The following is a 15,379-nucleotide window of genomic DNA, read 5'->3' as shown; positions in this document are numbered from 1 at the left end:
TTTAAATTAATCAGCATTATTTATATTCTTTACCAAAGTAATGCTGAGGTCAAAGTTGATAAGAATTTTATAAATGGTTTAGACTGTTGTATAATTCAGAAGTTTATAGGTGAAATAAAGTCTTAATAATTATCCTGGGAATCTTTATAAAACTAAAGCTCAGAAATTTTTCCTAACCAAAAAGGATAATTTGAAAAATGAACTTCACTAGTAGAACATATTTGTAAATTACAGTTTACATGTGGGACTATCCATCCATCCATCCATCTATCCATCCATCCATCCATATTCTGAGCACATATGAGACTAAATGATTACATGAATTAATTTCATACATATGGTATTCTATAAGTATTGAGCACCTACTATATGCTTGATAAATACTAGACTGAATAGATTTAAAGACAATTAAGACATGATTCCTGTATGTGTTATGTTGTGATTACCCTTAGAATATAAGTGGAGATATTCTGGGAATAAATTTGTTAAAAAGAAAGCCTAAAAATGTAACTGACTGAAGCAGGAAAGCAAAATCATTTTTATTCATTTGTTTATTCAGTAATTATGTGTTTAGTGCCCTACTATACTCCAGGGGCCGTTTTAGGCACTGAGGATACTGTTGGAAATAAAATGGACTATGTTTTTAATCTCACAGGATTGACATAGTAGGGGAAGACAGATAATATGTAATTTGAAATGTGCCAAAAATTATAGAGTTTTATGAGCACAAAATGGGTGATGTAGCAAAGAGTATCTTGGGCAGCTGTATTGGTGGTCATCTTTAGAAAAGTCTTTGAGAGGGAATATCAGAGAAGTTAAGCTAACCAATAAGGATTTAGCAGTACTGAGTTTCAGTGTGGGAGTATGGTCAGTTCAATGGACTCATTTGAAAATTGGCTGTGTATTCCAGGACCATAAAGGAGACCATTAGGGCTGAGGTACAGTGAGTAAGAGGGAGAGAGGCAGTAGGTGAGGTGGGAGACATGTCAGGACCACATCACCAAGGCCAGGAAAGGGAGTTTGAATTTCATTCTAAGTGCTCATGCAAACTATTGGAGGGATTTAATCAGGGAAAGGACTTGTTCTAATCTATGCTCTAATAAGATCAGTCTGACTGTTATATGGAAAATGGACTTGAGGGAGCTGGTTCAGGGTGGAAGCAATTACTATGACATGAAGTCAGAAAGCAATAAAACAATCCATGTCTAGATGAGGTCAACACATAGTTCACTAGCTCCTTTTAAGTAGTCAGAGAAGATCTCTATGGAAGAGATAGAAGTTCAGATGTTATTTGTTAAGAAAGTGTTAATCAATACTGTAATACTGAAAATTGTGGATGGCATACCTTAGAAATAACAACAACAAAAAGTCCATGCATGTGCCATCAAGGAATTTATAGAACAGCAAGAAACAAATATGATTTGAACAAGTATTTGATTACAGAAGGGGAAATCTGAAAGTGAAGAGAAGTTTCCCTGATATGCACAACCACAGGAATGGCTTTGCTATTGCTTAAAAAAGGAATGAGGAGGATAGCAAAATAACACCTTCTCTCAGAGTGGAACAAGGATCTTTGGGGGGCCTTGAATGACTTCTCATGTAGAGCAGGAATTGGGAAAAGGAGATGAGGGTCACAGAATCCTGATGTGAGACTTTGACATAGAGACTGGGCTCTGATATAGAATAATGCAACATGATCAGTCATCACCATTTTGGAAAATGGACTCTGCTCAACTTCCTCTGTAGCCTACTTAGAGAAGGGTTTATTTGCTCTTAATAGAGCATAGTGACAATCTTTGGAGGGAAAAGTTAACCATAGTTTGTTTAACTGATGCCTGCTGTCCTTTGAGTCTGTGGTCACAATGGTAAAGTGAGAGGGCTAAAATGTAATGAGTACTGGAGACTGATTGGTTATGTGCTAATGCCATATGCATTTGCATTCTTGAAAAATTCATTAAAATATATTCAGCAGCTTTATTTTATCGTTTGTTTTATGTGCTTTTTAGAGAAAAGAAAAACACAGATGAAATATTGTTAGAAGTAGTCATATTTTTTAGGCATTTGAAGGTGACAGTGTAGGGTGGCATAAAAAATGTATCATCCTTTCATACATTTTCAAAGCATTTACAGGTAATTGTAATTCTCAAAATAACCCATGATGAGGGGAGAAAAATCATCTCCATTCTAGAGCTGAGAATGAGCTCAAGAAAGTTTGTCTCCTAGTAAATTAGTGGTTGACAGAAGAATAGATTTCTGGGCTCTTGTTCTATTTCCAAAATATGTTACAGTTGCCTATAACAGACATTACAAATTGTGGACAATATATCACATGGTTCCCTGAAATATAATAAATTGCATTTATGATTTTTATTATTTTATGCTGTTTTGGCAATGAGCAAAGCTTTTAAGGGTATTTGATAAATATAATGATATTTCTGTCCCTCTGATATTTTCTACTAAACTATAATTTATAAATTTTTGCATTTGTCAAGGAATGTGTTTCATTTTATAGTTAAAATCAGTTTTTTTTTAAATCTCTTTTTTTGTAAAAGGCAGAATTGCATTAAACTCAATAGAAGAATCTCATGCAGGACTGTGTTTTAAGTATTAGTCTGTACAGCAGCCTTCTCAGCACTGTTACTCACTAACGACACAGAAAGCATTTAGGATCTAAAACTTCATGTACTTTCTAAGGCAGAAACTCTTAATTTCCTGATATTCTACACTTCTGAAATGACAAATTGCTTTCAGTTAAGCTCACAGCACAAGAGACATTTCTAACCATTTCTAATCCTCCACCCCCAACCACTGTCCAATTTCAAAGCGTAGTAATCTGAACTTCACTTTGCCTCACATCTTCAAGGCTTTAAACGTTTGCATCAGAAATTCAAAGACACCCTATTTTAAAGTAGTTGGACTGTCAATATTTTCAGCATGATTTTCTTTATTGTAACAGACCGTGGTTATGGATGGCAGTTGTAAAAGCCTGTGCTATTTTCTCTCTGTGTATTTGAAATACAGCATGGATCATCACCATTCGGTGAGTTTTGGAGAATGAAAAAGGTATTTCAAGCTAATAAAGAAGGTAACATGCCATTTCAGGACTGGGATCGACATGCACAATGGCACAGAGTAATGAAAGGACTAGGCACGTTGCACGAAACCCTGAACATGAACCAGAACGTCCATCACTGTTCTACCCGAGATCTGTGGCATATTAGTCTTCGTCATCTCAAGAATCTTAAAAAATTTGGACACTATTGGTCATGAAAAAAATCATTTCGGTTTATGAAATAATTAATGTGTTTTATATTAAAAGATAATAAAGTGTAACATTTCTGATATCATTTGTTCAAAGCTACTATCACCAGAAATATGGTCTATCCAAAAGAGTCACCAAACACATTTTTCTGGTGAAATGTATTAATTTATTCAACAAATATTTATGAAATATGGCATCAACATATGTCCATGTATTAAGGTCTGTGATAAATGTAGTTCTTATTCTTATTGAGGTGTCATTTAGATAGACAATTAACAAATGATTGTAGTTATGAGGAAAATACAGAATTTTTTAGAGAGGGAAACTCAAGCCATCTTAATGTGTGATAAGGATCTACTTATGTAAAGAGGGTGGGGGGAGAACATTCCAGGGTGGTAATGTATTGTTTTGCTTAGATAGATTTTGTAGTTAATAGGAAATAAAAATGACTTATTAATATTTTGTCCCATTCTTTCCTCATTTGATTTGCAACTTCTAATATTTTAAAATTCAAAATGCAAGACTAAATCCATTAAGTCCTTTTGAAAATGTTCTTTAAGAGCAAACAAACAATGCACAGATGATCTCTAGGATTAGAGAGAACAGCAAATGAAAGATTATACTTCCAAGTACAAATCAGATACCTACCCGGGGAATAGGTAGGCTTCAGACTAAGCTGCATTTGGTCTAATTTAGAGAGTTGCCTTTGCTTCTTGGTTCTTTATGATACAGAATAAGAATCTCTGTTTATTAGATTGTATAATAGATTGGCCATAGGTACAGTTTTACCTCTTAAACAAGCAGTGTGAGAAGCTTGCCCCAAACTGATTGCCCATGTGATCAGAGTTAGTCTGCATTTCTCCATATACTCTTTGTTAATGTTTTCCTCTTTTCTTTACAGTGTGGCTTCTCCTGAGTCTCTTTAATTCCCTCCTTCTCTTCCTTTCTGATTCTACTGCTATGCAGCCACCTTTTTGACTTCACTCCCAGAGTTCTCACAGTCCTTGCTTCTCCAGAGAGCAGTTTTCCTGTGGACTTTAACAGCCCAAGATGCTGGTATGGAAGGAATATGCTTCCATATTCCACAGAAACCCAGGGGAAAATGTGCTCACCCTAGGCATCTAAGTGGGAGGATATAACCAGGCTGCTGCTCTGTTTTGTCTTCATATTAAAATTGCTTAAAATAGTCACCACCATGTAGAACACAATCCTCAAGAGGTTCAACTTGACTTTATAAATGTGGAAATGCAAGAGAAAAAAATAAAGTGGGGTCCTTTTAAAACCTTTTAAAACTCTTAGTACTGAAAATTACAGTAAAAGTAATGGGAACCTACTAAAATCATTGAACTATCATTCTTCCTTTCTCTCTCCACCCCCACTCGTCCCCTTTTTTTTTTTTTTTGTACCAGGGATTGAATTCCTGGGTGCTTAACCACTGAGCCACATCCCTAGTCTTTTCTTTTTCTTTTTCTTTTCTTTTTTTTTTTTCTGTTTTAGTTAGAGACAGGGTTTTGCTGAGTTGCTTAGGACCTCTGTAAGTTGCTGAGGCTGGCTTTGAACTTGTGATCCTCCTGCCTCAGCCTCCCAAGCTGCTGGGATTACTGGCAGGCACCACCATGCCAGCTATCATTGAGGTTTTATCTACATTATTTGTTGCTGTTTTCTTCATAAAGTATTTTTAAAATTATTTTGTTATTTCAAAAAGACAATAAATGAGCTGTATTTTCTTTTTCTTCTTCCATTATCAGTTACAAAGGAAAGGCAACTCAGACATAGGACTGAGAAAAGTCTGCTGGACCCTCTGAAGTATAGACCATTAGAGGTAAGGAGGCCTTTTCCTCCCTGTCCAGATGCTCTTTTGCGCCCTTTCACCCAAGGAGTTGCAGTAGTCAGCATTTGGAAGGGCAGAACTCTAGGGCCTGCTGACAGTGGCTTCCTCTCTACCCACTGCTTTGCCTCTCCCCTGTGGAGATGAGCACAGCAGGAGATGCAAGTGGTGCTGACAGCTGCTAGGACTGGGTGATTGAAATAACAGCCAGTGGGTTAATACAGATGAATGGGCTTTCCTGGTATTTTAAGTACTGAGAATTGGTGCCCAAAAGGTAGGATTAGATGACTTTAGAACATTTAGTACATGAGTCACTCTCTGAGACTGATTTTTTTTCTTTATTATAAGAACAACTAAGAATCTCTTGTCAAATATTTAGTTCTATGATGCTTTTGTAGGAGTTTCATTTCTTAGTATGAAGAAATATCAGGACTTGGTATCATGTGGGTAGCATTTTGGAAACTTGATAATCTCACATAAATGAGGAGACATTTTCTTTCCTCAGGAGACCTGAGTAGAATAGTGGGCTTTGGGGTGGTAATTTAGGGATGCAGTTATTTGAAAATTCAATTAATATGAAAATCATTTATCAATACTTTATTTTTATTTCTATAAGATCATCTTATAGCTAGTATAAGAATATTTTTATGTAGTCAACAGAATCCTTTTACTTAAGGTATCAAGTTCCTCATGCAATGACCTTTAACTTCCTTTTAAAGAAAAAAGAAATGTATTCTCTGAAAGAGGTTAACTTTATCATAAAGCCCTGCATTAAAAAAACTTCTTTTTTATATTTGGATAATATATCACGATGTTTATTATATGATATTTACAAATTTGCCGTATATTGTTATGTGAATCATTTATCTAAACTTTAACTTGTACCAATTAAATATTTTTGCTTTGAATATTGATGGAAAACATATATCCATCCATCAACTAAGATGGTAGGTGGTGGCAATAACATTTTGGTGGAAGTAAAAAACAATATATATTGTGAATCCTTTTTTAAAAAAATGTTTTTTCATGTTGAAATATGTAAATTAAGGCATGTTAGTGGTCTGCCTCTTGTTATTAATTAAATATAGCAATCACAGTTTTCATCAATGGTTCTTAACTTTGACTCTACATTAGAATCACATAGGGAGCTTTGGAAAATCCATATGCCCAAGGCATTATCTTCAATGTAGATATCATAATATCTGTATTTTAAAAAAGGAATTTTAATGTTGACACCTGAATACTTGAAGTTGGATATTTTCTTTATTTGACTAAAGTGATTTTAATTCTCATTATTTTCTGACATTTACTGTGTGATTTTGAGAAAATCTCTTAGCCCTATTTTTCTTAGTATTTTGATTAGGTGAAATGACAATGTGAAGAGATTTAAAAAATGATATGTTCATATACACATGGAAATACTGTAATAATCATTTTCTGTTTAATGAGATTTCCTATAAATACTGAAAGATATCCTGAGAATTTTCTTTGTTTTAAATTTGACAAAATTATATCTGTCCTTGGCTACATAGGTCAAGAAGATTGTGGTTGCTCTAGTAAGTTTGCCTATTGACTCTTACAACTAAATCTTCAATTTGGAAGAGTTGATATAACTATTTTTTTTTTTTTTTTTTGGTTTGGAAATGTCTACAACCAGCTGGCCTGGGAATCTTGAGTGTCTGGGATAATATTTCAAAGAAGCAGTACAGAAAAATCTACATGCAATGGGGAGAACTGGATACAGATAAAGAGGAGGAGAAAAAGGAACAGGAGATAACAGAAGCAAAAAAACTCAATAAATATGTATAGAAAGCATAGGAGGATAGTATCCTTGCTTTTGTGGAAGGGCAAATTAAACTGAGGTGAGGCAAGATAACAAGAATAGTACAAGTGTTTGGGCCAGAGAAATATCAGATTGAATTCTGGTTCAGCAATCTACTCACTACCTGAACTTGGGTAGATTATTAATTGCTGTATACCCTAGTTTCCTCACATATGATGACCTGGCATGGCCCCACACCCATGGTTAGTATTCTAAAAAATATAAGCCAATATTTTTGTACCTAAAGTTAGAATGTAATTGTCAGAGAAGAAGGTGTTGAGTTATTAGATAGCAGTAAACAAGGTCTTGGGTAGATATGTACAATATATATACAATTGAGAATGCACTGATGAATAATAAATGAGAATTTATAAGAGTAGTGCATTAGCTTTATGTTTACTGTTGCCAAAAATACCCAACAAGAACAACTTAGTGGAGGAAAAGTTTGTTTGGGCTCATGGTTTCAGAGGTTAGTCCATGGCAGGCTGACTCCATTTCTCTGGGTCCAAGGTGAGGCAGAATGTATTGGTGGAGGGGCATGGTGGGGAAGACTGCTCCATTAATGGCATCCAGGAAGCACAGAGAGAAAGGGTTGGGGGCTGCAGGAAAGATGCATCCTTCTAGGGCACAGCCCCAATGACTCACCTTCTTCAGTCACACCCCACTTGCCAACAGTTACCACCCAGTTAGTCCATTCAAACTAGCTTTCATAATCTAACCATTTTACCTCAAATATTCCTGTATTAACAGGAGATTTGGGGGAACATCTCATATTAAAACCACAACAAGAAGGTAGAGAGAACTGTGACCACGCACAGAGCAGGCCCAGCGGCCTGCTGAGGGGCAGAGCCGCCCCCCACCCCCCGCGCCTGCCAGGTAGGTGGAACTGTGACCATGGACAGAAAAGGCCCAGTGGCCCGCAGCGGGACAGAGCTTCCAATCACTCCTGCAAGGTAGGCGGGCCTGCGACCCACCAGCAGAAGAGGAGCAGCGGCCTGCTGATAGGCAGAGCCGGCCCCTCCCCCTGCACCGGCAAGGTAGAGGGAACTGTGACCACGCACAGAGCAGGCCCAGCGGCCTGCTGAGGGGCAGAGCCACCCCCCACCCCCCGCGCCTGCCAGGTGACCACCGACAGAAAAGGCCCAGTGGCCCGCGGTGGGACAGAGCTTCCAATCACTCCTGCAAGGTAGGTGGGCCTGAGACCCACTGGCAGAAGAGGAGCAGCGGCCTGCTGAGAGGCAGAGCCGCCCCCTCCCCCTGCACCGGCAAGGTAGAGGGAACTGTGACCACGCACAGAGCAGGCCCAGCGGCCTGCTGAGGGGCAGAGCCGCCCCCCACCCCCCGCGCCTGCCAGGTAGGTGGAACTGTGACCACGGACAGAAAAGGCCCAGTGGCCCGCGGCGGGACAGAGCTTCCAATCACTCCTGCAAGGTAGGCGAGCCTGCGACCCACCAGCAGAAGAGGAGCAGCGGCCTGCTGAGAGGCAGAGCCGCCCCCTCCCCCTGCACCGGCAAGGTAGAGGGAACTGTGACCACGCACAGAGCAGGCCCAGCGGCCTGCTGAGGGGCAGAGCCACCCCCCACCCCCCGCGCCTGCCAGGTGACCACCGACAGAAAAGGCCCAGTGGCCCGCGGTGGGACAGAGCTTCCAATCACTCCTGCAAGGTAGGCGGGCCTGAGACCCACCAGCAGAAGAGGAGCAGCGGCCTGCTGAGAGGCAGAGCCGCCCCCTCCCCCTGCACCGGCAAGGTAGAGAGAACTGTGACCACGCACAGAGCAGGCCCAGCGGCCTGCTGAGGGGCAGAGCCGCCCCCCACCCCCCGCGCCTGCCAGGTAGGTGGAACTGTGACCACGGACAGAAAAGGCCCAGTGGCCCGCAGCGGGACAGAGCTTCCAATCACTCCTGCAAGGTAGGCGGGCCTGCGACCCACCAGCAGAAGAGGAGCAGCGGCCTGCTGAGAGGCAGAGCCGTCCCCTCCCCCTGCACCGGCAAGGTAGACGGAACTGTGACCACCATCAGAACAGGCCAGACCTGCAACCGAGAGACAGAACAGGCCCAGTGGCCTGAGGAAGGGTAGAGCCGCCCCCCCCCCCGCGCCTGCAAGGTAGGCGGACCTGTGACCCACTGGCAGTACAGCCCTAGAGGCCTGCAGAGGGGCAGTGCCGCTGCCTGCGCCTGCAAAGTAGACAGAACTGTGACCACCGACAGAACAAGCCTAGCGGCCCGCAGAGGGACAGAGCCGCCGATCGCGCCTGCGAGGGAGACTTTGCAACTATACAAGACCAATATAAATATATAGGGGGAAAATTCAATAGCACAACAGTTTCACCAAGTAGAAAGGAACGCGAACAGTATGAAGAGACAAGGAAAGAAAGGACCACAAGCATTGCAGGTCAACTCAACGTTAGAAGAGGTAATAGCTGCAGCAGATGGAATGTCAGATAAAGAATTCAGGATATACATGCTTCAGATGATCTGGAGTCTCAAGGAAGACATCAGACAGCAAAATCAGACAATGAAAGATCACTTCAACAATGAATTACATAAACAAATCCAAGAAGCAAAAGATCAACTATACAGGGAGATAGAGGTTATAAAAAACAAACAAACAGAAATCCTAGAAATGCAGGAAGCAATAAGCCAACTTAAAAACTCAATTGAGAATACTACCAGCAGAGTAGAACACTTAGAAGACAGAACATCAGACAATGAAGATAAAGTATTTCAACTTGAAAAGAACATAGACAGCTCAGCAAGACTGTTAAGAAACCATGAGCAGAACATCCAAGAAATATGGGATAACATCAAGAGACCAAATTTAAGAGTCATTGGGATACAGGAAGGGACAGAGTTTCAAACCAAAGGAATGAGCAATCTATTCAATGAAATAATACGAGAAAACTTCCCAGACTTGAAGAATGAGACAGAACCCCAAATCCTAGAAGCCTACAGGACGCCGAATGTGCAAAATCATAAGAGACCCACACCTAGACACATTATAATGAAGATGCCCAACATACAGAATAAGGAGAGAATTTTAAAAGCTACAAGACAAAGGAAGCAGATCACATTTAGGGGTAAGCCAATCAGGATAACAGCTGATCTTTCAACACAGACTCTGAAAGCTAGAAGATCCTGGAATAACATATTTCAAACACTGAAAGAAAATGGGTTCCAACCAAGAATTGTGTTTCCAGCGAAATTAAGCTTCAGGATGGAAGATGAAATTAAAACCTTCCACGATAAACAAAAGTTAAAAGAATTTGCAGCTAGAAAACCATCTCTTCAAAACATCCTTGGCAAAACATTACAGGAAGAGGAAATGGAAAATAACAATGAAAACCAACAGTGGGAGGTAGGACAGTAAAGGGGGTGAAAATAATCAAAGAGGAAAACAAACCATGTTTAGTAACAGAAATAAACAAATATGGCTGGAAGAACAACCCATATCTCAATAATAACCCTAAATGTTAATGGCTTAAACTCACCAATCAAGAGACACAGGCTAGTAGAATGGATCACAAAACAAGACCCAACAATATGCTGCCTACAGGAGACGCATTTGATAGGAAAAGACATACATAGGCTGAAGGTGAAAGGTTGGGAAAAATCATATCACTCATATGGACTTTGGAAACAAGCAGGAGTGTCCATACTCATATCAAATAAAATAGATTTCAAGCCCAAGTTAATCAAAAGGGATAAAGAGGGACACTACATACTGCTCAAGGGAACCATACACCAACAAGACATAACAATCATAAATATATATGCCCCAAACATTGGTGCAGCTATGTTCATCAAACAAACTCTTCTCAAGTTCAAGAGTCTAATAGACCACCATACAATAATCATGGGAGACTTCAACACACCTCTATCACCACTGGACAGATCTTCCAAACAAAAGTTGAATAAGGAAACTATAGAACTCAATAACACAATTAATAACCTAGACTTAATTGACATATATAGAATATACCACCCAACATCAAGCAGTTACACTTTTTTCTCAGCAGCACATGGATCCTTCTCAAAAATAGATCATATATTATGTCACAGGGCAACTCTTAGACAATATAAAGGAGTAGAGATAATATCATGTATCCTATCTGATCATAATGGAATGGAACTGAAAATCAATGATAAAAGAAGGAAGGAAAAAGAATACATCACTTGGATAATGAACAATAGGTTACTGAATGATCAATGGGTTATAGAAGACATCAAGGAGGAAATTAAAAAATTCTTAGAGATTAATGAAAACACAGACACAACATATCGGAATCTATGGGACACATTGAAAGCAGTTCTAAGAGGAAAATTCATTGCGTGGAGTTCATTCCTTAAAAAAAGAAAAAAACCAACCAATAAATGATCTCATACTTCATCTCAAAATCCTAGAAAAAGAAGAGCAAAACAACAGCAAAAGAAGTAGAAGGCAAGAAATAATTAAAATCAGAGGTGAAATTAATGAAATCGAAACAAAAGAAACAATTGAAAAAATTGACAAAACTAAAAGTTGGTTCTTTGAAAAAATAAACAAAATCGACAGACCTTAGCCATGCTAGCGAAGAGAAGAAGAGAGAGAACTCAAATTACTAACATATGGGATGAAAGAGGCAATATCACAACAGACACTTCAGAAATACAGAAGATAATCAAAAATTATTTTGAATCCTTATACTCCAATAAATTAGAAGATAGTGAAGGCATAGATAAATTTCTTAAGTCATATGATCTGCCCAGATTGAGCCAGGAGGATATAGACAACCTAAACAGACCAATATCAATTGAGGAAATAGAAGAAACCATCAAAAGACTACCAACTAAGAAAAGCCCAGGACCGGATGGGTATACAGCAGAGTTTTACAAAACCTTTAAAGAGGAACTGATACCAATACTTTTCAAGCTACTTCGGGAGATAGAAAAAGAGGGAGAACTTCCAAATTCATTCTACGAGGCCAACATCACCCTGATACCTAAACCAGACAAAGACACTTCAAAGAAAGAAAACTACAGACCAATATCTCTAATGAACCTAGATGCAAAAATCCTCAATAAAATTCTGGCCACTCGGATACAAAAACTTATCAAAAAAATTGTGCACCATGATCAAGTAGGATTCATCCCTGGGATGCAAGGCTGGTTCAATATACGGAAATCAATAAATGTTATTCACCACATCAATAGACTTAAAAATAAGAACCATATGATCATCTCGATAGATGCGGAAAAAGCATTCGACAAAGTACAGCATCCCTTTATGTTCAAAACTCTAGAAAAACTAGGGATAACAGGAACATACCTCAATATTGTAAAAGCAATCTATGCTAAGCCTCAGGCTAGCATCATTCTGAATGGAGAAAAATTGAAGGCATTCCCTCTAAAATCTGGAACAAGACAGGGATGCCCTCTCTCACCACTTCTGTTCAACATAGTTCTCAAAACACTGGCCAGAGCAATTAGACAGACGAAAGAAATTAAAGGCATCAAAATAGGAAAAGAAGAACTTAAATTATCACTATTTGCAGATGACATGATTCTATACCTAGCAGACCCAAAAGGGTCTACAAAGAAACTATTACAGCTAATAAATGAATTCAGCAAAGTGGCAGGATATAAAATCAACACGCATAAATCAAAGGCATTCCTGTATATCAGCGACAAATCCTCTGAAATGGAAATGAGGACAACCACTCCATTCACAATATCTTCAAAAAAAAAAATAAAATACTTGGGAATCAACCTAACAAAAGAGGTGAAAGTCTTATACAATGAAAACTACAGAACCCTAAAGAGAGAAATAGAAGAAGATCTTAGAAGATGGAAAAATATACCCTGTTCATGGATAGGCAGAACTAACATCATCAAAATGGCGATATTACCAAAAGTTCTCTATAGGTTTAATGCAATGCCAATCAAAATCCCAACGGCATTTCTTGTAGAAATAGAGAAAGCAATCATGAAATTCATATGGAAAAACAAAAGACCCAGAATAGCAAAAACAATGCTAAGCAGGAAGTGTGAATCAGGCGGTATAGCGATACCAGACTTCAAACTATACTACAGAGCAATAGTAACAAAAACAGCATGGTACTGGTACCAAAACAGGTGGGTGGACCAATGGTACAGAATAGAGGACACAGAAACCAATCCACAAAACTACAACTACCTTATATTTGATAAAGGGGCTAAAAGCATGCAATGGAGGAAGGATAGCATCTTCAACAAATGGTGCTGGGAAAACTGGAAATCCATATGCAACAAAATGAAACTGAATCCCTTTCTCTCGCCATGCACAAAAGTGAATTCAAAATGGATCAAGGAGCTTGATATCAAATCAGAGACACGCCGTCTGATAGAAGAAAAAGTTGGCTACGATCTACATACTGTGGGGTCGGGCTCCAAGTTCCTCAATAGGACACCCATAGCACAAAAGTTAATAACTAGAATCAACAAATGGGACTTACTCAAACTAAAAAGTTTTTTCTCAGCAAAAGATACAATAAGAGAGGTAAATAGAGAGCCTACATCCTGGGAACAACTCTTTACTCCTCACACTCCAGATAGAGCCCTAATATCCAGAGTATACAAAGAACTCAAAAAATTAGACAATAAGAGAACAAACAACCCAATCAACAAATGGGCCAAGGACCTGAACAGACACTTCTCAGAGGAGGACATACAATCAATCAACAAGTACATGAAAAAATGCTCACCATCTCTAGCAGTCAGAGAAATGCAAATCAAAACCACCCTAAGATACCATCTCACTCCAGTTAGATTGGCAGCCATTATGAAGTCAAACAACAACAAGTGCTGGCGAGGATGTGGGGAAAAGGGTACACTTGTACATTGCTGGTGGGACTGCAAATTGGTGCAGCCAATCTGGAAAGCAGTATGGAGATTTCTTGGAAAGCTGGGAATGGAGCCACCATTTGACCCAGCTATTCCCCTTCTCGGTCTATTCCCTAAAGACCTAAAAAGAGCATGCTACAGGGACACTGCTACATCGATGTTCATAGCAGCACAATTCACAATAGCTAGACTGTGGAACCAACCTAGATGCCCTTCAATGGATGAATGGATAAAAAAATGTGGCATTTATACACAATGGAGTATTACTCTGCATTAAAAAATGACAAAATCATAGAATTTACAGGGAAATGGATGGCATTAGAGCAGATTATGCTAAGTGAAGCTAGCCAATCCCTAAAAAACAAATGCCAAATGTCTTCTTTGATATAAGGCGAGTAACTGAGAACAGAGTAGGGTCGAAGAGCATGAGAAGAAGATTAACATTAAACAGGGATGAGAGGTGGGAGGGAAAGGGAGAGAGAAGGGAAAATGCATGGAAATGGAAGGAGACCCTCAGAGTTATACAAAAGTACATACAAGAGGAAGTGAGGGGAAGGGGAAAAATAATATAAGGGGGACAAACGAATGTCAGTAGAGGGAGCAGAGAGAGAAGAGGGGAGGGGAGGGGAGGGGAGGGGAGGGGAGGGGGGATAGTAGAGGATAGGAAAGGCAGCAGAATACAACAGACACTAGTATGGCAATATGTAAATCAATGGATGTGTAACTGATGTGATTCTGCAATCTGTATATGGGGTAAAAATGGGAGCTCATAACCCACTTGAATCAAATTATGAAATGAAATATGATATATCAAGAACTATGTAATGTTTTGAACAGCCAACAATAAAAAATTAAAAAAAAAAAAAACCACAACAAGTAGATATATTAAGCCATTAGAAATTGAAATGGTCCCACACCCATGGTTAGTATTCCAAAAATATAAGCCAATATTTTTGTGCCTAAAGTTAGAATGTAATTGTCAGAAAAGAAGGTGTTGAGTTATTAGATAGCAGTAAATCATAATTATAGGTTTTTATTCAATTTGGGTGGATGGTGATTATATAATTGCAATTACTTTAAAGCTTCAGAGAACCTTAGAGGTTATCATTCTATGGCCCTCATTTATTTTTTTCTTTTTAGTTATACATGACAGTAGGGTCTATTTTTCCAGTCTTATGGCTGTATGCAATATTGAGATTCACTGTGGTGTATTCATATACGTAGATAGAAAAGTTATATCCGTTTCATTCCATCGTCTTTCCTATTCCTATCTCCTGTCCCTTTCCTTTAGTCCTCTTTGTTTAATCCACTTAACTTCTATTCTCCCTCCCCACCTTATTGTGTGTTAGCAAACACATATCAGAAAGAATATATGACCTTTGGTTTTTTGTAATTGGCTTAATACACTTGGTATCACAGTCTCTAGATCACAGTCTCCACTTACGAATAAATGTCATAAAGTCATTCTTTATGGAAGAGTAATATTTCATTGTGTATATAATACCACAATTTCTTTTTCTATCCATCTCTTGAGAAGGGTACCTAGGTTGGCTTCATAGCTTGACTATTGTGAATTGAGCTTCTATGAACATTGATGTGGCTGTGTCAG

General features: G+C 38.9%; 1 protein-coding gene across 8 annotated transcripts in view; it reads left to right on the top strand.

Annotated features, from left to right (window-relative positions):
- The window catches only part of Caap1 (caspase activity and apoptosis inhibitor 1), a 602,989-nt gene that overhangs the window by 501,105 nt on the left and 86,505 nt on the right, over positions 1–15,379 (top strand). For all 8 annotated transcript variants that reach the window (XR_009228873.1, XR_009228869.1, XR_009228867.1 and 5 more), the window contains exon 10: positions 5,011–5,084. The gene's annotated coding sequence lies outside the window, so the exon portion shown is untranslated. The remainder of the gene's footprint in view (positions 1–5,010; positions 5,085–15,379) is intronic.

This window comes from Marmota monax, unplaced genomic scaffold, assembly GCF_021218885.2.
Source record: "Marmota monax isolate L192 unplaced genomic scaffold, Marmota_monax_Labrador192_F-V1.1 WCK01_AAM20220418_F8-fsc00033, whole genome shotgun sequence".
NCBI classification, from domain to species: domain Eukaryota; kingdom Metazoa; phylum Chordata; class Mammalia; order Rodentia; family Sciuridae; genus Marmota; species Marmota monax.
The sequence above is the reverse complement of the archived record's forward strand: the minus strand, read 5'-3'. Positions and strand labels throughout refer to the sequence as shown.